A 24,699-nucleotide genomic window follows, 5' to 3' on the forward strand; every position below is an offset into this window, starting at 1 on the left:
CATAAAACCCCAAAAAGAAAGCATAGTAAGCTCCATGACATCAGTGTTGGCAATGATTTTTTGGATTTGACACTAAAGCAAAGGCAACAAAAGCAAAAGTAAACAAGTGGGACTACATCAAACTAAAAAGATTTGCACAGCAAAGGAAACCATCAACAAAATGAAAAGGCAACCTACTAAATGGGAGAAAATATTTGCATCCATTATGATCCCTCATGGCATGTGGGACAGTAGTTCCCTGACCCTCTGCAGGGTCAGGGATCAAATCTGCACCCTCTGCAGTGGAAGCATGGAGTCTTAACCACTGGACTACCAGGGAAGTCCCTGCATCATATATCTAATAAGGGGTTAATATCCACAATATATAAGGAACTCATGAAGCTCAATAGCAAGGAAACAATCCAATTAAAAAGTAGACAGAGTATCTGAATAAACATTTTTTCCCAAAAATAAGACACACAAATGGCCACAGGTACATGAAAAGATACCCAACATCACTAATCATCAGGGAAATGAAAATCAAAACCATAATGACAAAAGACCCCGAATAGCCGAAACAATCTTGAGAACGAAAAACGGAGCTGGAGGAATTAGGCTCCCTGACTTCAGACTATACTACAAAGCTACAGTAATCAAGACAGTATGGTACTGACACAAAAACAGAAATATAGATCAATGGAACAGGATAGAAAGCCCAGAGATAAAACCACACACATATGGTCACCTTATCTTTGATAAAGGAGGCAGGAATGTACAGTGGAGAAAGGACAGCCTCTTCAATAAGTGGTGCTGAGAAAACTGGACAGGTACATGTAAAAGTATGAGATTAGATCACTCCCTAACACCATACACAAAAATAAGCTCAAAATGGATTAAAGACCTAAATGTAAGGCCAGAAACTATCAAACTCTTAGAGGAAAACATAGGCAGAACACTCTATGACATAAATCACAGCAGGATCCTTTTTGACCCACCTCCTAGAGAAATGGAAATAAAAACAAAAGTAAACAAATGGGACCTAATGAAACTTAAAAGCTTTTGCACAGCAAAGGAAACCATAAACAAGACCAAAAGACAACCCTCAGAATGGGAGAAAATATTTGCAAATGAAGCAACTGACAAAGGATTAATCTCCAAAATTTACAAGTAGCTCATGCAGCTCAATAACAAAAAAACAAACAACCCAATCCAAAAATGGGCAGAAAACCTAAATAGACATTTCTCCAAGAAGATATACAGATTGCCAACAAACACATGAAAGAATGCTCAACATCATTAATCATTAGAGAAATGCAAATCAAAACTACAATGAGATATCATCTCACACCAGTCAGAATGGCCATCATCAAAAAATCTAGAAACAAATGCTGGAGAGGGTGTGGAGAAAAGGGAACACTCTTGCACTGCTGGTGGGAATGTGAATTGGTACAGCCACTATGGAGAACAGTATGGAGGTTCCTTAAAAAACTACAAATAGAACTACCATATGACCCAGCAATCCCACTACTGGGCATATACCCTGAGAAAACCATAATTCAAAAAGAGTCATGTACCACAATGTTCATTGCAGCTCTATTTACAATAGCCAGGAGATGGAAACAACCTAAGTGTCCATCATCGGATGAATGGATAAAGAAGATGTGGCACATATATACAATGGAATATTACTCAGCCATAAAAGAAACAAAATTGAGCTATTTGTAATGAGGTGGGTGGACCTAGAGTCTGTCATACAGAGTGAAGTAAGTCAGAAAGAGAAAGACAAATACCATATGCTAACACATATATATGGAATTTAAGAAAAAAAAATGTCATGAAGAATCTAGGGGTAAGACAGGAATAAAGACACAGACCTACTAGAGAATGGACTTGAGGATATGGGGAGGGGGAAGGGTAAGCTGTGACAAAGTGAGAGAGTGGCATGGACATATATACACTACCAAATGTAAAATGGATAGCTAGTGGGAAGCAGCCACATAGCACAGGGAGATCAGCTCGGTGCTTTATGACCACCTGGAGGGGTGGGATAGGGAGGATGGGAGGCAGGGAGATGCAATTGGGAAGAAATATGGGAACATATTTATATGTATAACTGATTCACTTTGTTATAAAGCAGAAACTAACACACCATTGTAAAGCAATTATACTACAATAAAGATGTAAAAAAAACCCATAATGAGATGTCACATCACACCTGTTAGAATGGTTATTATAAAAAAAAAAAAAGAGAGAGAGAGAGAGAAATAATAAGTGAGGACGTGAAGAAAAGGGAACCCTCATGCCTTGTTAGTAGGAATGTAAATTGGAGCAGCCACTGAGGAAAACGGTATGGAGGTTCCTCAAAAACTTAAAAATAGAACAACCATATGATCCAGCAATTTCACTTTTGGGTATTTATTCAAAGAACAAAAACACTAATTTGAAAAGGTATCTGCACACCCATGTTTATTGCTGCATTATTTACAATAGCCAAGACATGGAAACAACCTAAATGTCCATCAACAGATGAACAGAAAAAGAAAAATTGGTATATATATATATATATATATACACACACACACACATATACACAATGGAATATTATTCAGCCATAAAGAAGAGTGCAATCTTGCAATTTGTGACAACATGGATGGATCTTGAGGGCATTCTGCTAATAAGTAAATCAGAGAGAGAAAGATAAATGCCATATAATCTCACTTACATGTAGACTCTGAAAACAAACAAACAAAAAAACAGCTCATAGATAGAGAGAACCGATTGGTGTTTGCCAGAAGCAGGGGAAGAGGGGTGAGTGAAATGAGTGACAGGAGTCAAAAGGTACAAACTTCCATAATAAAATGAATAAGCATGGGAATATAATGTATAGCATAATGACTATAGTTAATAATACTCTGTTGCACATTTGAAAAGATGTTAAGAGAGTAGCTCTTTAAAGTTCTCATCAGAAGAAAGAAATTTTTGTAACTAAAATATCAGGTTATTGCTACAGTAAATCTGTTGCCCTGTTTTGAGAGGAAAAAATAGAAAGCAGATGCAAACATCCTAAACAAAATATCAGCAAGTCAGATCCAGTGATAAATAAAAAGGCTAACCGCTCATGATCTAGTTGTATTTATTCCAGATAAACGATGCTGCTAGCTTAAAATTTAAAAATCAGTTAATAAATTTACAATATTAACAGAATACATAAGGTAAATTATATGACCATTTGATAGATGCAGAAAAGCATCTGATAAATTTCATATCCATTCATGATCAAAATTTTAACAAACTAGGAATAGAACTTTCTCCATCTGATAAGAATATCTTTTATAAAAAATTCTTACATCAAATATGATATTGATGGTGAATTATTGAAAGCTTCCCACCTGAGATAAAGAATAAAACAAGAACACCTACTTTCACCATGTCTCTTTATATTGTACTGAAGGTCCTAGCCACTGCAAAAAGGCACAAAAAAAAATGTAGGAACTGTAAAGGAAGAAATTAAACTTTTCATTCTTCCCACATGGCATGATTACATGATCGCGTGTGTAGAAAACTCCAAAGAACTTTCAGACTTTCAGTCTTTCAGACTATTAAGTAATTTTAGCGATGTTATTGGATAAAAGGTCACCTTAGAAAAATAAATTGTACTTCTATACAAAAAGGCTGAAATTAGAAAATTTTAAAACATCATTTACAATAACATCAAAAAAATCAAAATTGTGGGAATAAATCTAGAAAAAGATTTTACACATAAGCTATAAAACATTGTTCTTAATATTATATTACAAATTAATAATTATTAGTAAATGAAGGGATAGACCATGTCCATGGATGGAAAGATGAAACATTGGAAAGATGTCACTTATCTCCAAACTGATCCAATAAAAATCACAGCAATTTTTTTTCCTGGAAATTAACAACCTATTCTAAAATTTATATGGAAATGCAGAGGGACAAAAAGTCAAGACATTTTTGAAGAAGATAGACTTTATTAATTTTGTTGTAGTTTTATATAGTCATTGTTTCCTTGGGTTTATCCAAATGCTTACATTTTTGTTTTTCCCTTTTTCTTACTGTATTTTCCTTCTGGATTCATTTCTTTTCCTCCTGAATTATATTCTTTAAAGTTACTAATGAATATCCACCTAGTAGCCTGTATCAAGTCAGCTCTATAATTCTAGACTGACAATGGTTTCTTTCAGCATTTTGAAGATATTATCTTAATGTTGTCTTGCTTCTATTGCTGATTTTGAGAAGTCAGCTATCAATCTAATTGTCATTCATTTACAGGTAATGTGTCTTTTCTCATTTAAAATCTTCTCTTTGTCTTAGTGTTCTATCAAGTACAAGGTACATCTTCTTTATCCCGTAGGGCATACACTGAGCTTCCTGAATCTACTCATTCATCTGTCGTCATTTGGAGGAAATTCTAAACCATTCTCTCTTCAGATATTGCATCTTCATCTTTCTCTCCAGTCTTTCCTTCTGATTAAATCCATGTAAGACCTTTTCAATCTGCCTTTCATATCCCTTAATTCATATTTCTTATTTTCATCCTTTGTTTCTCTACGCTGCATTCTCAATAATTTCTCAATCTCTATCTTCAGCTGCCTAATCTGCTCTTTAACCCAACCATTTGAGTTTTTAATCTCAATTATTATATTTTTATATCCATAATTTTATTAATCTTTCTTGTCCATTGTAATGTGCCTTATCCCTTCATTTAACTTTCAATACTCTCCTTTATTTCTTTAAACATATAAAATACATATTTTATATTTCTCCTTGCTGATTTCAATATCTGAGAGATGGATCCCAGTGATCATACACAGAATGAATTCCAGTTTTAAATTCACGTGAGAGAAGTCTTGAAATTAGGAATGCTTGAGTCTCTTACCTTTCTTTTCCCCTATATTCAGAGTCAAAGCCAACATAGTTAAGAATCTTCATATTTTACTTTGGTGAGACAGTGTTTCTTCTTGGTTGCCTGCTTCTGGAGGTCTTGGCTTTCTTTGGGGGAGGTCTCAGGTTTAGTAGGGGCAGGTGGTCTCTGATTCACCCTCAAACCTTATGTGGGCCCCAGATCATCTCCTATAACCTCCCTCAAGCACACATGTGCACATGTGTACATGCACACACACACGCACATATCAACACTCTTGTCCACCAGCAGCTTGCTGATGATCCTTGGATTAACTGCCACCTGCAGCACTGATTTGCCCTTCTGGATTCATATCTGACATTGAAGGATTTCTCACTGCCAGGTCACTCTTCTTTTCTTCTATTTTACTCAGTGTTTTTAGTGCTCTGCACATCATGATCACCAACTTTCTGGAAAAGGAAGTACAGTTTTAAGGCTTTCATAAATGAGGAATAGCACACTGTCAAGTTGAATGACAGTCTTAGTCAGTTTGGGTGGCTATAACAAAGCACCATACACTGGGTGGTTTGTAAACAATGGAAATTTATTTCTCACAGTTCTGAAGGCTGGAAGTCTGAGATCAGGGTGAGAACACTCTTCTGGGTTGCACTGCCAACTTCTTGTATTCCCACATAGCAGAGAGCAGACAGAGCAAGCAAGACCTCCTGTGGTTCTTATAAGGGCACTAATCCCATTAATGGGGACACCTCTCTCATGACCTCATCTAATCCTAATTACCTTCTAAAGGTCCCACCTCCTACTAACATCACATTGGAGAGCAGAGTTTCAACATACGAATTTGGGGGGGATACACAAACATTCAGTCCATAACACATTGTCCACTTTCCTAGATGCCACCAAAGGACTCTCTAAAGTGGTTTAGCAATTACACTACTGACCCCAGGGTATGGGAGATTCCTGGTGTTCCATATCTTTGCCAACACATGGTAGTGTCAGAGTTTAATTCTTAAGGACCTTCTTTCTACAAATTAATCCAATGAACTCCTCCTTCTGACCTACTGATGGGTAGCAAGTATCACAGTTATGTCTTTCTGGATGTTGGATCTTAGAGCAGGAGGTCCACAACTCTTCCTGAAGAGTGAACTGGGTCCATCAATTCTTCCTAATGGGTGATGGGGGGGTGGGTCTTCCTCTGTCTTATCTTGAGTGAGAGGACTGACCAGTGAGCAGGATAAGGAGAGCTGGGGCTCTGAGAGCCAGGGGGTCTGTGCCAGCCACTGACACTGCCTACTAGAATGGATCTCGGAGGTGAGGTCAGCACAACACTGACCCTTGAGCCAGTGAAACCTGCCTGCCTGCTGCCTCTGGCCGGTCTTCTAATTTCATTAGAAGTGGCCAGGACAATGGGAATCTCATGTCCCAAGGCCAAAGAGCCAAGAGACATCTGGCCTCTAGATGACAGATGGAAGTCCAGAGGAAGCCAGGCAAAGAGGGGTCAAGGAAACAGAAATGATGGAAATGAAGATCCTGGTAGATCTCTGTGCAGGACTGGATGTGGGGCAAGTGCTTGTTTGTCAGTCCCTCATCAGCATCTAGAAACTGTAAACGTAGCAGAGTGATTAAGAGTGTGACCTCAGAAAGTAGATGATTTGGGCAGTCTTCTACTAACAGGTCCGAGATTTTAGGCACACTACTCAACCTCTCCCTGCCTCAGGTTCCTTATTTGTAAAATGAGAATATTCACACATATTTATAAGGTTGTCTTGAAAAGAAATGAGATATTATCAGCAAAATGTTTTGCAAGGGTCTGCAAGGGTGCACAGTAAGGACTCAGTAAATGTTAGTTGTTATTCTTACCACCATCATTATTGCTATATAATATGTAAATATATATTTATATTAGATAGATGATAGATAGATAGATAGATAGATAGATAATCTCCTATGACCAGCTCTGTTGGAGCAAGCTGCAGTATCAGGACTGGTTTTCATCTGGTGCATCAATTCTGATTGATTGATCGTGGCTGCCTGTTGAGAAGGATTCTGAGGTCACGCTTGGGCTCATGGGAAGGAGCAGCAGGCTGTGATCAACTGGCCATGTCCGCCACGGCTCAAGAGGCAGAGTGTTAGTGACTTCTTAGGCACTCGCCTCCCCATGGTCTGCATTTCACTTCTTATCCGTTAGGAGATAGTGATCCAGGAATGTTCCCAACTCAAGTTTCTAAAAGGACCTATAAACAGACGAAAAAAAGGTCCGATTTTTAAATGAGGCCAACTGCACGTGGTTCTTTAAAAATCATATATATATATATATATATATATATATATATATATATATTTCCGGTACGCGGGCCTCTCACTGTTGTGGCCTCTCCCGTTGTGGAGCACAGGCTCCGGACGCGCAGGCTCAGCGGCCATGGCTCACGGGCCCAGCCGCTCCGCGGCATGTGGGATCTTCCCGGACCGGGGCACAAACCCGTGTCCCCTGCATCGGCAGGCGGACTCTCAACCACTGCGCCACCAGGGAAGCCCTAAAAGTCATATATAGTGAAAGCAGGCTCTGCCTCCTTCGCGGTTCTGAGTTCTGCAGAGAAGTTCCATTTTATCATTCAGCACTGCTCACCACACTGACACCTGCGACGGTGAGTGAGCCGCAGATGGGCTCATCATAAGCAGAGTTGGCACTTAGCTTTCCACAGATGCTTCTTGAAGCAGAGAGCTCGGGCGGGGAATAGATTCACCCGAGAACATGGTGCAGTAGAAAAAGCACAGGGATCTGCAGGCTTGGAATCCAGCTCGGGCAGAAACCCACAGTGTGGGGCTGGGTTCTGACTGACTTCTTAGAGACCTGGTTTCTTGCCTCTAAAGTAAGGAAAATGATCTCCAAGATCCCATCCAATTCCACTATTCTATTCTAGGGAAGGAAAGACATCTCTTATATTGACTATGTTTTCAAAAGAGGGAGAAGCATGCAGAGATGCGTATATGTGCAAGACGGTAAGTCCTCAGCCTTCTTGAAGGACATCTTCCAAAATGTCCCTAGATTCCCAAGTGGCGAAACAGCACAACTGCCCCCATTTCTCCTAGGGATGAGTTTTTCCCAATGAAAATAGGTTTATCAGTACAAAAGTTGATATCATGTGAAAGCAAGGATTCAAGAACCATTTACCTCATGTACTAGTACCCTTCACCCACCCACCCCCATCCCACGCACATAGACACACAAACTTTTTAACCCATTAAACCAAAATCCTACTTCAGCAAAATTACAAAGCCGTACACGTCATGGACCTCTGATATTGAAACTACACCTGTTAAATTCACCACGACAAAGGGTCCATCGCATTCAGATTACATAAAACGCCCAGACCACCATTGTTACGGAGTAGGTTTTAGTAATACAGCACCAAGAAAATTAAGTAATAAAATGTGCAATTTCTTTTTGCAACAGTTGTAAACTGGAAACATCATGATATTTTTTCCAAACCATATGAGTTTTGTACCTGTCTTTTCTCATAGACAAGAACAATAATATAAAATGATTTATTAACATAAACTCATAAGAATGACTTTTCATAACCATTTTGAAAAGGAATATGTCTCATTTTGAAAAGGGACATGTCTCCCTAAGGACTAGAAGACACGCAACCCTTAGGGAGACGTGTCCCTTATCAAAATGACCACCTTGGGAGTGGCTGTCCTGACCATGGTGGCATGCTCACTTTGGGTTTTTCTCCTAAGAAACTGATTTCCTAGGCCAGTTCAGGAGTGTTGGAAGGAAATTGTGTCCCAGTACAGAACAGTATTTCCTAGGTCCGTCATTCATCTTGCATGGTTCACTTGGCTTCACGTTTCAAAACCCATCTACAGAGACTTGGCTCTGAATTGCTCTTTGCTGTTTTCTGCAACCCAAATCTACCTTCTAAAGAGGAAAATTGACTATTGTTCATGGAAAGAGTACGCCACAGAACCCGAAGGCAATCCCTCATGAACTACATAAAAACATTTTATATTTGGCGACGCACACAGACTATGTTTATAATTTTGTTATAATTAATGTAATGTATTAACTTGACTAATTTTGTGTGTCAGCTTGGCTGGGCTAAGGGAGGCCCAGAAAGCTGGTAAAACATTATTTCTGGTTGTGTCTATGAGGGTGTTTCTGGAACATTTCTATCAGTAGACTGAGCAGAGAAGATCACTTTCCCCAAGGCTGTGGGCATCATGCAATCCCCTGGGGGCCTGAATAGAACAAAAGAGCACAGGAAGGGTAAAATCACTCTCTTCTCTTGAGCTGGGACGTCCTTCTCCTCCTGCCCTCAGACGCTGTCTCTCCTGGTTCTCGGGTCTTCAGACTTGGACTGAAGCTCCACCACCTGCCTTCCTGGGTCTCCAGCTTGCAGACAGCATATTGTGGGTCTTCTCAGCCTCCATAACCATGTGAGCCAATTCTGATAATAAACCTCTTCTTATATCTATCCATAGACATCCTATAGGTTCTGTTTTTCTGGAGAACACAGACTAACAGAACATCCTTCAAGGGCTATGTTTAAGAGAATGGCATTCTTTTGAGTTTTTTAAATGTCCAAGTTCTATGAGTATCAGGCATTTCTAACTCAATCTCTGAATCCCCTTTCTGTCTATACCCATTCCTGAGTCTCACCCTCTTCCTTATTTCTATCACAAGGGCTATGTCAAAATAGCCACTTGAGGAAGCCCCCAGCATCATAACGGCCACATGGGAACATCTGGGATTCCACCAGCTCATCATCCTGGGTCAAGAGATGCTGCCGATGATACTGCCCTCCAGACATGATTTGCTTGTTTTCACTCCTTCTCCCGGGATGAGACCATGAGGCAGGACATTTTCAAAGACATCATCAAGGGAAGCTTAAAAACTGGGATTTCATTTCCATATTGATCAGATAAGAAAGGAAATGACAGATAAAATGTCCAAATGCCATCTTCTTATTCACTCATAATTCTGCCACCAGGTTGAACAGAAAAAGCCAGATACAGGTTCCATGGGTTCCTCTTTAGGAAATAGAACAGTTGAAATCTTTTCTCAGTCTCTGTTCTTGCATTGACTGTGAAAAGGTCACCAGCGACATCCCAATTACCACACATTGGTTTCCAATCTGTCCTCGTCCGACCTGACTTCTGTGGCATCTGATACCTTCCCACCTCCTTCTGGTAACTGCCTCCCCCTCAGACTTACACATCTCCCCCCCTCTCTCCTGCACCCCAGTCTATTGGACCATTTGGATGCCCCACTTTTGCTTCCAACTCAATATGTATATATGGTAAGTTATCCCCACGGCCATAAGAGGTTGGGCTCCCTGGATGGACGCCTTCATTTCTATTCAGGAAACACCCTGCTCCCCGTCTTCTGGGAACAAAACCCTGGCTCCTCCTGGCTGCTCCCTTCCCTTGTCCCTCATAACCAAACACTGGATCTCAGCCATTCTGCCTCTTCATGGAGCTCCTGGGCCACCCACCGCTGACCCACTAGTTCAGGCCCTTCTTGCGTTAACTCTGGACCAGTTCCTGCCAGCCTTTCTCCTACAGTCTCTTCGTTGGGGAAACCCATCCCACACTTCAGTCATAGGTGAATCTCCCCCCAAAAGGTGCTTAAATCCGTTTCTGAAATTTTCAGTGGTTCCCATTGATAGGAAACACCAGGCTCCTTTGCTTGTCAGTCAAGAGACTTCATTTGGCCTCCATCTAACCTGCCAATTCATAAGGGCCTATTAACCATTCCCTGAACCCTGTAATTCAAGGGGATCCCATCTCCCCTGCAACTGGTTTCCATTAGGGCGAAGCTCCCCTGGGGGAGGACAGACTTCTCTGATGGTGGGTTTGGGAGAAGGAACAGGGCCTCATAGCCCAGCCCCTCTCTCTTCCCTCTTCATCTTGAGAGCCAAGCTGGCCACTTGGTGTTTTCAGAGTCAGCTCCTCCCAGGCTGCCGATGAGTGTGCTAGGAAGCCACCCCCCTTATGTCAGTGCTACCAACATCCTCCAATACCAGATTTTTCAGTAATAAAAGTGATTTTACATATATATATATATATATATATATATATATATATATATATATATGGTTTGCCAAAAAGCTCGTATGGGTTTTTCCATAACATCGTATGGAAAACCCGAATGAACTTTTTGACCAACCCAATATTTGCCTCCCATCTACCTTATTCCTTTTCCTATTTCTCAGGAAGAGAAGAGAGGATCTCCTAACTGGGTCCCTTTTTACCCCAACAATACTCGCTGCCTCTGGGCCCTGCTCCTATCACTCTCCCCTCCTAGGAACGCCCGTTATCTCTCTCCATCCGCCTAGTTCTCAGTGTCCACCAAGACCCTCCTGAACTCCCACAGCACCGTGATGCTCCCGGGGCCCACGTCTCCCTTTCCTCTGCACCCACAGCCCCGGGGCTACACCTGTTGCCTAGCAACGGTGTACTACCCCGTAGTATTCCCGGACACCTCGTCTCGCACTCTGGTGGAAATTCTCACCCGTCTGAGTTTCGCCTCCCTGGTGAATTACAACTGAGGGCAGGTACATTCCCTTCAGCTCGTTATCACTCTTACCTTCCACAGCACCTGCACGGGGTCCAGTTCAATGTACGCTCCAGGCAGCTGGGGTGTTTTAATTTAGCCACTGACAGCGCACAGGTAGCTTCCCACGTCCCCATCTTAGTCCCAGATGCCGTGGAGACCCCAGCGTATGGCTTGAAGGCAACACCGGCATAGTCCCTTTAATTTCTGATACCCCGTAGCCTCGATAGCAACTCCACCCCCCAAAAAGTGGCGACAATCACCATGACTCAGGCAACTTTCGGAAACCCTTTTCTCTGACCACACGTCTATTCTGTCCCAAATAATTTTGTTTGAATAACGAGCAGAGTACGAGCTAGCAAGGTCATAACACGGGCGTGTTCACTTGCATCTCCCAGGTACCCATAGGCTCCTTCAGAACTTCCGTTCTTTTGGCCTCCCCAGTGGTGCTGGGGCTGTGTAAAGGGAGGGATGCTGGGAACGCTTGTTAGCTTGATGTTTGCTTAACAATGGGAATGATCTCCAAACTCGATTGATCAGGGTTGCATTTGTTCTCAGATTATGCAATGTAGTATTTGGTTACTTGAGGTTAAACTTTGTGCTTTAGTTGCAGATACAGTAAAGAACCGAAAGATGTATATAAAACTAACTTAGGGTACGTGTGTATGTGTAAGAAAGAATGAAAGAGAGACAGGGAGGGACAAAGAGATTGCCTAAGGGCAGTCTATAAGCAAAGTACCATTCACATGGGCAAAATGTTTCTCATATCAGGCATTTTGCAATTCCCTAAGCCTTCATGAGCACTGAATTGATAGATACACCTCTGATTCCAGGCAACAGTTGGTGAAACAAACCATACATTCCTGTCTGGTGCACGGGGTCCAGAGAGAGCCCATTCTAACCGAGAACAAAGGTTTGTGCGTATAATTCCACGCACAATGCAGCATAATGATTGACAGACTGACTATGAGGCCAAGTTGGCCTCATCTGGCCTTTCTTAAGTGCAGTATGGCAGGCATAACGTGCCATATGAATGCTGAACTCCTGGCAAGACCTGCCAAGGAGACAATGCAGCTGGCAGCCTGACACTGGAGCAGCTGGGAGGGGAAGGCTTGGTTCCTACACATTAACACATTTGACATTTGGTATCTAAAGGGGAGAGCTAATAAATAACCTGCCAACGATGACACTCTGAAATGACAGCTTTTATTACCAGCCAGTTAATCCTGCACGCCAGCTCTGTCCTTTCAGGCCACCTGGTGTTACATTCTTATTTACTTAATTTTATTTTCCTGGGGCCTGAACTTGGAAACTTTGCCTTCTGCCAGTGTCATATTTTGAAGCTGATTCAAGGGCTAGGGCAGTGGCTGGTTGTAGGTAATTCAGCACTAAGGTCCGCAGAAAATGGGCGGTTTCAGCAGGTGGTCTTGAGTTCGGGGTTCACCTCCAAGAAGACAGTTAGTCATCCTGAGACCAAAGGAGTAGAAGAAATTCACCTCTTGATTGCTACCTCTTTTCAGAACCAATATGCATAGTTTCTGCCTCAACTGAATCCCAAACATTTATTGAGCATCTACTATGTGTCCCCATAATATATGTTCTGGGGATATGAAAATAGGCTAGTTACATAAAAAAGAATGAAATAATGCCATTTGCAGCAACATGGATGGACCTAGAGATGATCATACTAAGTGAAGTAAGTCAGACAGAAAAAAACAAGTACAGTATCACTTATTTGTGGAATCTAAAAAATATGTTACAAGTGAACTTACTTACAAAACAGAAACAGACTCCCAGACGTAGAAAACAATATTATGGTTACCAAACAGGAAAGTCAGGGGAGGGGAGGGGTAAACTGGGAGTTTGGGATGAACAGATACACACCACTATATATAAAACAGGTAAACAACAAGGACCTACTGTATAGCACAGGGAACTATATTCATAATAACTTATAATGGAAAAGAATCAGAAAAAGAATATATATATATATATATATATATATGACTGAATCACTTTGCTGTACACTTGAAACTAACACAGAATTGTAAGTCAACTGTACTTTAGTAAAAAAAAAATTTTTAAATCAGCCTGTGTAAAAATGCAGCCCATTCTTTTAAGGCCAAGGCTGATAACAGCAGAGGAGGCCATCACGTAAGAAATCTCAATAGTGGGATATGAGCTATAATAGGAATAGACACAGAGTGCTGTGGGGTCAGAGATGCGCAGGTAATTCCTTATTCCTTGGAGGATTAGGAAGAAGCTGCCCAGAACTGTGAAGGGTCTGAGATGCTACCCTATTTGCAAGCTGACAGGTCAGCAGGGTTATGAACTGGACGTTTGTGTCCCCCTGCCACAAATTCATACATGGTCTACTCCCCCATGTGATGGTATCTGGAGGTGGGACCTTTGGGAGGTAAACGGGTGGGATCTCACCATGAGATTAATGTCCTTATAAGAAGAAACCAGAGCTCTCTCACCACCATGTGAGGACAGAGTAACAAGGAGGAGAGCTCTCATCAGAACCCGACCACGCTGGCACCCTGACCTTGGACTTCCAGACTCCAGAACTGTGAGAAATAAAAGTCTGTTGTTTAAGCCACCCAGTCTATGGTATTTTGTTAAAGCAGTCTAAGCTGACTAAGGTAACCAGTCCCAGTTTCACAGAGGCTTCCAGGAGGCACAAACCTCCCGGGTCAGAGACAAAGGACTTTATGGCTCACAGCAATAGCCGTAGGCAAAGTGTCAGCTTTTGTGCAGTTTCCCCAAGCCCAGTTCCCTCAGAGCGACACAAAGAAGGCCAAGCATCCCCTGTACACACAGAGAGGAACGCTCAGCTTAGGGAACTCAAATCTTTTATAGTGAGCAGTCAACACGCCTGTCCTTCGCCCTGGAGGAAGACGTTCATTCACTCTATCTTCCGGACTGTTTGTTACGCAAAAGAGAGTCTGGAACAAAATAAGAGTGCCTCTGTTCATGTGCAAAGAATTCTCCCCTGGAGAACTAGCTCCCAGCAGAGGTCATCAAACCAGTGAATGTCAGAGCCCATCAAAGGAATTTCTAAAGCCCAAGGCACATTCAAAGAAAGAAGCAGGAATTTTCTCAAGGGTTCATTTCTCTCCTATCGGGCTATCTATAGGATTCTCTTAAAATACAATCCACTTCCTGGAGAAAGAGCTGAGGAGCTGTAACATCATTGAAGAGCACAAGGAACCATGGGAAGAAGGCTGTGTGCAGAAAGCCGGGGATCAGAGTGCGGGTGTATCAGAAGTGAGGCAGGAAGAGACATTCCAGGCCCTTCGTGGTCTGGTCTTTGCCCAGGTCTCCAGCCTTGTGTCTGCCAGTTTCCTGCCTCATACTTTGTACTCCTAGCACTTCCAGATGCTATGGTCTTGGTTCTCCACCTTGCGATTTCTCTCACCCCTTTATCGTTTACTTTTTACCCTCAAACTCACTTCACGTGACTCACTCCCTCACCCTTTAAGAACTGGCTCAAATAGTGTCAGCTGCAGGTACCTCCTACATCACCTCACCCAGCCTGAGGTCCCTTCTCTGTGCTTCCTGTAACCCTCTATGCCCACCTCTCTCACTACCCTTCTATACATTCTTAGTTTTCTGTGTGTATTTTTCTCCCCACTAGACTCTGGGGTATCTAGAGCAATGAATTTTCCTTGTTGTGCTCCTATAACAGCACCCAGCACTGAGCCATTACCAAATAAACACCCAGGAAATGAATGACTCTCACCTTCTCTTCCACCCCATCCTTGACATCATAAGTCTGGGTCTACAAAAGTCTAAAGATCCATTAGCAAATGTGAAGATTACAGAAGAATTCAACCACGTGCCACGGAAAACTCAGTTATTTTCAAGCAGCCCTCAAAGGGTCATGAGGTAGTGAAATGTAGTTCTTTTTCTCCACTATTATTTTTTTTTTTTTTACTATTTCCCCCTTCTTCCTCTCCTGCAATGCAGTCATCAACTGTATCAACCTCTGTCTCTCTCTTTTTCCTTTATTTCCTTCTTCCTTGCTTGGAGCTTGGTGATGCCAGTTGCAGGCGACAGTAATGCATAACCCTCCTGGTGTCTTAAAGGTGCCACTCATCTCTGTTATACAGAGGAAAAATGAGAAACAGAAGATGCCCTGATGGTTCCAAACCTTTGATTCTGTTCTGAGAGTTGATGATGAGCATTGGTGATAGACACCCCTGAGAATCTGATGAAATACATAGACCTTCTCTCCCCCCAAATGTATATCCCACCTACCCACAAAATTTTGCAGACAATTGCTGGGGTTGAAAGAAGCCCATAGTCTCCAAGTTTAAAAAAAAAATCACTAAACAAGGTACCCAAAGTAAGTCCCTTCACTACTTTAATTTCCCTCTGTCCTCAGCTTCTGCAGTGATAGCACCACACTCTCAGGAGAAGGCTCACCCCTGCAGCTCTTGTAAAGTGAACCAACCATCAAATATGACAAAGGCAACTGTGGTGCAGATGGTGTGTGACCATTTGACAACTTTGGCCTCACTGCATGGGAGTAATAAGTAGGCAGTGAAGCCATGAAAAGAGTTTCCAGCCATCTTTAGACCCGTGGAAGTTCAGCTTGACCTAGAAATTCTGCATTTATTATTTCTACGTCCTCCCACTCCTGGCCATTTTGTGGTGCTTCTGCTATTGCAAGTCATATTGAACTGGCACAATTGAGTTCTATGTGTCATAAATACATTCCCTGTGTGCGCCCCCATCTTCCAAGGAACACAGGTTTCCCTGAAAATAAAACAGAAGTGTAGAAAGAAGGAGCAAGACATCTTATATGCTGGATTTATAATCTGAGTTCATCCATAGGCCCCTGTTTAGCCCACAGGACTGTTCCTACCTTTGAAGGTAGAAACTACATTGTGGTCATGTCTGCACCCCCCGACTCAACATATAATAGGTGCATGACAGATAAATGCCCATTAAACAAATAAATGAGTGAGAGGACGTTTATAGTCCGAAGTTCACAATTAATAGCTGGTGCCTCACGATGTCTTTTCTCTCCAAAGGTGCAGAAATTTACTGTATCCCACAGCCCCAAATCCATCTCCAGTTTTCAGCATAAAATTCATGCCACGCTCTTACCTATGCTCTTTCTCCCTCAGCTTCAGGGGGTCTTGAATGTTTGGGGGCCAGAGCAAAATGAAACCCTTCAGAGGGAAGTGACACCATAAATCATGCTTGTTATGGACTGAATGTCCATTCATTGTTAAATCCTAACCCCCAGTGTGATGGTCTTAAAAAGCGGGACCTTTGGAGGTGATTAGGGATTGATGGTGGGGTCCTTATGATGGGATTAGTGTCCTTATAATAGAGACCCCAGAAACTCCATCACCACTTCCACCATGTGAGGACATAGTGAGAAGTTAGCTGTCTGTGAACCAGGAAGCTCTCACCAGACACCAAATCAACCAGCACCTTGATCTTGGACTGCCCTGCAGAACTGTGAGAAATACATTTCTGTCGTTTATAAGCCACACAGTCTATGGTATTTTGTTATAGCAACCTGAACAGACTAGAGCAATGGTATTAATTGAACCTACTTTGCATTCTGCTTTCTGGGCTCTGTTGACTCCTGTACCCAGACCCCACCCCCCCAATCACTGGTCCTGTGAGCTCCCCGGTCCTATGGGCTAGCCCCAGGACAGGATGAGCATCCCACACCTGCACATGTTGTCACAGTGATCCTCATACGAAACCCTCCACTTGACAGCAGGATGGCAACCTCCACCCCTACCCTGCCCTGGGGTCTCCCTGGGGGTGTCTCACCTCTGCTCAGGGACAATTCCACTCAGATCTCCCTCTGGTCTCCACATCGGGCCTCCTTCACGTCTGCGCCCCTCCCCAAGTCCAGAGCTTGGCCAGCTCTGCTGAGGTGCCCTGAAGCCCCAGGGCTCTGAGGCCACAGTGGAGCTATGGGGGGAGGACAGAGACCAGCCCCCAGCCCCCAACTCTGTCGTCTGGGTGTACTAGAGTGTCATGCGGTCTCTCATGGGTTCACCTCTCTCAGCCTCTTGTCTTAGCCTCATCCTCTAAGGGGCATCAAAGCATCCAATAGTGGGACGTGGTGGGTGTGGTAGAAACGCTACCACTTCACCTCTATTCTCCCACATTCTACCATCTCCCCTCCCTCCTCAGCTCAGGCGGCCCCAAGCTTCTCTTTCCTCCTTCTCCTTTAGTCCAAAGATGCAAGTCGAAACATGCAAGATGAATAACCCACTGTCAGGGGCAGCCCCTTGGAAGACAGGAGCAGTCACCTGTCCGCCCACCCTCAGGTCTCTCCCACTCACAGCATCCAGGGCTACGAGCAGCTGTGAGGCAGACAACTGCATCCTGCTTGTAAGTGGCCCCTGGCCCCGCCCCCATCTCTAGTCTACCTGATTACGTCAGATGAAATCAGCATCAAATGAGAGAAGGACAGGAGCAACACATTCCTTTCAGGATAATGAAACATGAGGGAAGACGGCAAAGGTTCTGTGCCCAGAATCTGTCTCCGATGTTAATTTTGTCTTGTTTCATTTTAACATGAGCTGAAAGGATCCCTCCTCTGGCCTGGGAGCCTCCCCCAGGGGCGGTCAGCACAGTTAAGGAGAGGGTGTGAGTGGCTGGGCCTGGGGATCCTGGTGTTGTACCATCCTCAATAGTAAGGAGAAAGGTCTCCCAAATCCTGAAGAGTTCACAAGCAAAGGTCTGCGTTAGTGGGTCCTTCCAGCCACTGCCGATTAGAATCAGAAATCCACGGCCAGATCCCCCAGCAGCAACGGAAATAGGAACTCATGTGTCTTGGCCCAAAGGGAGATGATGTCATTCCATTTTACTAAAGTTTGAGCAATTTGTTCTTGACACAATAGATGGTGGATGACAGGTAGATAATAAAAATATTAATAATAAAGATAGATAGATAGATGATATGCAGTCAAGGTGAACAATAAGGAGCTCTGGAATTGCATAAATAACTTCAAGAGAATGAATTGGTAGAAAGAAAGAAAAGGTCTCTGTTTCCTTTTTCCATGTTGCCCTGAAAGCCATTCTCTTTCTCTAAGAAAGGTATTTTCTTTAAGAAGGCCACTGCTTCCAATTGTAACCTGTTAAACTATTCCTTTTTTTTTTCAAGACAACAGATTTGTCCCTGCTTTGGTTTTATTTAATTTTTCTGACACTGTAGTATGCGCCTCTGCCACTGGCCAGGAGAGCTTTGGGGACAGTTCTGAAGTGGTTTCTCAACATTGGCTCGACTGCTATCTGGGGCCAGAGAATTCGTTGTTGAGAGGCTGCCCTGTGCATTGTGAGTTGTTTAGCAGCATTCTTCACTTCTACCCAGTGGAGCAGTTGTGACATCCAAAAGTGTCTTCAAGACATTGCTCAATGGCCCCTGGGAGGCAAAATTGCTCCCACTTGAGAACCACAGTTCTGAAACCATAGGGCTGTGGTGACGGGGAATCTCAGTCACCCCCAGGGAAGTGGACACAGTATTTTTAAACTCTCCAGAAGTTGGAGGAGTCACACCTGTGCCTTTTCATGCACATGAAAAGTACCTTGTACCTGTGCAAGAAATGGGAAAACAACCATGGTCTTAGTAAGTCCCTCTGTGTGGCCAGAATAAAGGAATGGAGGAAAGCTTTCAGGAAAAGAAATCGAAAGACACTTGCACATCCAAAATCATCAATGACTGGCAACTGCAGTCTTCAGTCACTTAAACTCTGCAGGCTTCTGTTTTCTACCATGAGGTGAAGAGGGAGCCCATCAAAGCCCCCTCAGCCCTGCCCGTGCTGTGTTCCTTCCCCTCCACATGGAAAGCACTTGATTCACCTGCCCATACCTAGAGTTTAAGGGAAACAGGACACATTCATTCAACAACCACTGAGATCTGCGCCTTGTCAGGAGGTGGATACAAGATGGGTTCGTTACACAACTCAGGTTCAGCTGCTCATTGCGCGAAAGCCAAGGCTTGGGAGACAAGTGTTGGTGGGAAAAGAAAGTCTGCTCTATTCAGAAGCCCGGCAACCTGGGAAAAAGGCAGACTGATGTCCAAGAATCAACTCTCAACTACTGATCGGGGGCAAGAGGTGTTAAAGGGGAGTTTCAGGGGTGCACAGGCGAAGGGAGGGGGCTACGTGCAGAACAGCACAGTCAGCTCTGACGGTCATCTTGAAATTGATCACGCAGTGGTCTGTTCGGCATCATCTTGATTGTTTTAAGTACAGTTACTCTTCAATTCCAGGATTGTTTTGTTCCCATTCTCTTCTTTTGTTTGTTTGTTTTTTGTTTTGTTTTTGTTTTTGTTTTGGCGGTATGCGGGCCTCTCACTGTTGTGGCCTCTCCTGTGGCGGAGCACAGGCTCTGGACGCGCAGGCTCAGCGGCCATGGCTCACGGGCCTAGCCTCTCCGCGACATGTGGGATCTTCCCGGACCGAGGCATGAACCCGCGTCCCCTGCATCGGCAGGTGGACTCTCAACCACCGCGCCACCAGGGAAGCCCTCTCTTTTTGTTTTTTTTGATTAACAAATGTACTTTTAATTACTCTAGGGCTAATATATAAAATAAAGGTAAGAGACGAAAAGCATTCAATTTTGGAGTGGAAAGGATTCAGAGATCATCTAATTCAGTGGTCTACAAGCTGTGGGTTCCAAGAGTTTCTGCAAAGGGTCTGCAATTCCATAGGCACATTTACATTTTCTCCACTCACGCAATTAATGATATTTACACTTAACCCTACAACTCCCCACCACTGCTGAATTTTAAAATGACAAGAGCCCTTTTACTTGAACAGACTAAGAACTATTGATCTAGTCCAATTCTCTGTTAATTAGAAGCAGAGCTGTTGTTCCCATTTTCTTGAGACCAGTTCTTAGAGTTGTGCAAGATGAAGCAGCTTACGTCATGGCTACAGTCTGGTCATCATGTAGTTAACTTCTTCCACCTGGTGGCAGTTTCAGCATCTGTAAGACAGTTCACAGGATACGTCTCAGGATATTATCTGTAGCCCTTGAGGAGGAACAAAAGGTCCTTGACTTTGTTTAATGGCTAAATTATTATTGTCTTTTTTGACTGTTTTCTTTCGCTACTGCATTTTCTCACTTCTCTGATTAAATTTATTCTTTGGCTGAAGTTTTTCTACAGATAAGAGGCAGGGGGAGGACATGCGGGGGAGGGTGTGTCCCAGGAAGTCCCCATAGGGTCCTGCTCAGTTACAGTTTCTCTATAAGGACAGTTAGGTCCAAATCAGTGCAAAAACGCTTACATCCCGCCAGAAGGAGCAGAAGTATCTACTCCTACTTTGTACGTGCCTGAGTCTTCGTGCAGGTACTGCTTTTTCCTTCCTCCACTCACCACGTGACTCAGTCAGTCCCTGGCAGGGACCCCTTTGGCCATCTGGTGAAGCCTGTGGACGCTTCCTCAGAAAAAAGTTTTGAAATTCATGAAATAAGACACATAATGTTACAACGGGAACCAACTATATTGAAAGACAGTTATCGAAAAGATTATCAACCGTGATATAGTTATATCCGTGTTTCTTTATGAACACACTACCAAGGTCTGGGGCAGACCTAATAATTACAACCCTTTTGGAGTGGTGATGAGCACAACTGACATTTTGAGGTGTCTGCCTTAACTGTTGTATGATACAAAATAGATCTGTGATGTCTACTGGTTTCAAAGCTGAAGGCACTATTAATACTACTGGCCTATGTTTGTCATTAAAGGAAACGTTCAATTTCAGTTAGAGGACAGTTAAAATAAAACTACAAGTTCTTAGATCAAGTTCACCAACCTCCTGAATTTGCAGGTCCGTAGATTCCAGTAGATTCCAGAGTGCTGGTGTAGGAACACTGCTTGCCTCATCGCAGGGACTGGCTGGTGACCCAAGCTGGCCAGTCTTGTCCCTGTGGACTTTTTCAAGGAGGTGAGTTTTAAAGGGATGTGAGTTTTTCAGGGATGAGTAGTTGACCCAAACCAGACCAACCAGGGTCCTCTCTGGAACTTTTCTGGCAAAACTCTCAAGGAAGATTCTCTCTGTGCACAGAAGATATTGTGGGAGTATTATTTTTAAATATAGACTTTATGCTCCAGAGAAACCTGAAGGAAGGGAGGAAGGGAGGGGATGATTTAAAATTCTAGTCTGGGACTTCCCTGGTGGCGCAGTGGTTAAGAATCTGCCTGCCAATGCAGGGGACACAGGTTCAAGCCCTGGTCCAGGAAGATCCCACGTGCCGTGGAGCAACTAAGCCCGTGCACCACAATTACTGAGCCCGTGAGCCACAACTACTGAAGCCCACACGCCTAGAGCCCGTGCTCCGCAACAAGAGAAGCCACCGCAATGAGAAGCCCGCACACCGCCACGAAGAGTAGCCCCTGCTCGCCGCAACTAGAGAAAAGCCCACACGCAGCAACGAAGACCCAACGCGGCCATAAATAAATAAATTTATATTAAAAAAAAAATTCTAGGGCTTCCCTGGTGGCGCAGTGGTTGAGAGTCCGCCTGCCGATGCAGGAGACACGGGTTCGTGCCCTGGTCTGGGAAGACCCCACATGCCGCGGAGCAGCTGGGCCCGTGAGCCATGGCCGCTGAGCCTGCACGTCCGGAGCCTGTGCTCCGCAACGGGAGAGGCCACAGCAGTGAGAGGTCACGTACTGCAAAAAAAAAAAAATTCTAGTCTATCTGTGATGGTTCATTTTATGTGTCGACTTGCCTGGACCACAGGTTGCCCGTATATCTGGTCAAATATTATTCTGGGTGTGTCTGTGAGGGTGTTTCTGGATGAGATCATCATTTGAGTCAGTGGACTGAGTCAAGGAGATGACCTTCCCCAATGGGGTGGATGCTTCGGGCCTCATCCAACCCAATGAAGGTCTGAATAGCAGAAAAGTCTGAGTAAGGGAGACCTCACTCTCTCTGCCTGACTGTCTCCAAGCTGGGGCATCGCCCTTCTGCCTTCAGACTCAGACTCGAAGTAGGACCACACCATTGGCTCTCCTGGGCCTCGAGCTCGCCAACTGCAGAGCTCAGGACCCCTCAGCTACCATAATCACGTGAGCCAATTCCTTATAATAAATCTCTCTGCATTTCCCATTGGTTCTGTTTCTCTGGAGAACCCCAGCTAATAACCATCTAGGCCTAGGTCCATGGTACAAAGGTTGGGTTTGTGTGACATGTGGTTCATGCAGACAGAAACAGCCTGCAGTTTCCACTTCCCAGGGAAGGGTCTATCCTTTATAATATCTTAACCCCAGGGCAGTAGGATTAAAATGACTGAGCCCACCCTATGACATGAACTAATCCAAGTTTACTGTGTGGCGAATACTAATCCCATAAACTGAGAGTAACATACTGCATGGTTCTGGGGTTCAGTTCCAAGCCCTTCATGCTTTTGTCCTGGAAAACACCTCAGTCAGAAGTAGCTGAGGGACAGCCTGTTTCTAGATGGATCCCCTGCTTCTCTCGTCCCCTGGTTGCTGACTCCCCGGCCCTGGCAGGGGTCCCATGAGTGTGTGTGTGTCTTGTCTGCCAGGAGCCAAGGCTGGTAGCCCAGGTGAGGGGAAGAGAAAGGCAGGAAGTAGGCATCTCATATTGGAGTGTAGAGTCAGGGCTGAAGCCTTAGGGATGTTGTAGAGAAGGCCCAGGGCTCGAGAGAGCCAGCAGGAGGGGTCCTGGTGAGGTCCTGGGACGAGGCTGCTGGCTGGGTATGGTCTGTTTTCCCAGCACAGCCTGCTGGTGGGAGGGTGGCTGGGACTGAAGGGCCAGGCACTGGGGGCACTTGGCGTCACCCAATACACTTACCTGGAGCCAGTTCAGGACCCAACGCTTCCTTCTGTCATGGTCGCCACTCCAATAGCAGAGATGTTTAGTCTTCCTGTCTGTAACAAACCCACATTCAGACTCCAAGGCACAGGCTCATCACCGCTTGTGTTTCTACAGCACCATGCAGCTCAGTGATCCCTTTTTTTTTTTTTTTTTTTTTTTTTTTTGCGGTACGCGGGCCTCTCACGGTTGTGGCCTCTCCCGTTGCGGAGCACAGGCTCCGGACGCGCAGGCTCAGCGGCCATGGCTCACGGGCCCAGCCGCTCTGCGGCACGTGGGATCCTCCCGGACTGGGGCACGAACCCGTGTCCCCTGTATCAGCAGGTGGACTCTCAACCACTGCACCACCAGGGAAGCCCGGTGATCCCATTTTTGACTGCATAGATCTATGCCCTCAGGTGTGACCTCTCCCAGGAGCACTTGGGTGTGGCCTCACCTCTGTCCAAAACATAACACTGAAAACTTAAAATAAAATCAAACTGATAAATTAGGAGTTTGGGATTAGCAGATACAAACTACTATATAAACAACAAGGTCCTACTGTATAACACCGGAAACTATATTCAATATCCTGTAATAAACCATAATGGAAAAGAATCTAATATATATATATATATATATATATATATATATATATATATATATATATACACACACATGTGTGTGTGTGTGTAACTGAATCACTTTGCTGTACAGCATAAACTAACACAACATAGTAAATCAACTATACGTCAATAAAAAATAAAATCAAACATTACAAACACTGACTCAGTCACCTAACACTGCATTTTCATTTTGTGAGTGGAAAAAAAGTTGCAAAATGTTTCAGGAGAGCTAGGACAGGAAAGTCCTAATTTAAGGATGTACATTAAGGTGACCCTCTTTTTAAAAAAATGACCTGCTACAGTTTTCTGTTAACACCCCAGTTGAGTTTCTTTTCACCGTGTTAGACTGGGGAAGTTTGGGATCAGGGTAGCTTTCAGAATGAAGACAATTTGTAAGCCAAGCACTCTCTTCACAATATCTGTCCTCACTGGTTCAAAAAAGACGTTGTCCTGTGGTGGTTCCTTATGTCAGATTGAAATCTACCCCCATAGCTGTAGCCCTCTGAGGTTTTGCTACCTATTTCTTCCCCAATACAGTGTGGTTGACATGAGCTGCCCATCTACAGGTGTTGCATGATTTGAATCTCCACATCTATCAATAAGTTCCAGCTATAGCCAAACAGATAATAAAGCCTAGGGACCCAAGAAGAAGGGTTTTTAAATGGATTCAACATTTCTGGTTCGCTTGCAGCATTTGGGGAAAGGTCTCAGGATCCCTCAGGCTGAAACTGCATATTTTAGGCAACTTCACACAAATGAAATAAATCAAAATTAGAAATATTTAGATCGCTTCTGGAGAAACCTTCTGCCTGCTCTCTGATTAAAGCACAG

This window comes from Grampus griseus (assembly GCF_964374135.1).
Source record: "Grampus griseus genome assembly, chromosome: 5".
Lineage (NCBI taxonomy): Eukaryota > Metazoa > Chordata > Mammalia > Artiodactyla > Delphinidae > Grampus > Grampus griseus.